The following is a 429-nucleotide window of genomic DNA, read 5'->3' on the forward strand; positions in this document are numbered from 1 at the left end:
TTTTAAGCATCACTTGATATTTCAAGAGCTCTCAGTTCTCCTGAGATTTCTAGGCTCTGTCCAGGATCCCTAAGCCTGTTCACAGTCCTACTTGAAGTTTCTAATCTTTTTTTCTCATTAACCAAAACTGGAGGGAGGAAAAAGCTCATCATTTTCCCTGGACAGCAGCGCCTACTGGGAGTTTCACCCGCATTAACATGCAAACGACAGGCAAACTCCTCGTCATCCTTTCTAAGACCCTGCTCCAAAGCCCCGCCGAGCCCGGTGCGCACCTAGCCCAGCCACTGCCCCTCACGGCCCCCGCGCCGCCCTCACTGAGCAGGGCGGGCAGCGCTGTAGGCGTAACTGCTTGGGGCTTCTGACCCGGGAGCCGGGCGCTGGGTTGAGTGCGAGGCCGACGCCTCTTCTGCCGGTTGGGGAACCCGCCCA

Source organism: Pongo pygmaeus, chromosome 4 (assembly GCF_028885625.2).
Source record: "Pongo pygmaeus isolate AG05252 chromosome 4, NHGRI_mPonPyg2-v2.0_pri, whole genome shotgun sequence".
NCBI classification, from domain to species: Eukaryota; Metazoa; Chordata; class Mammalia; order Primates; family Hominidae; genus Pongo; species Pongo pygmaeus.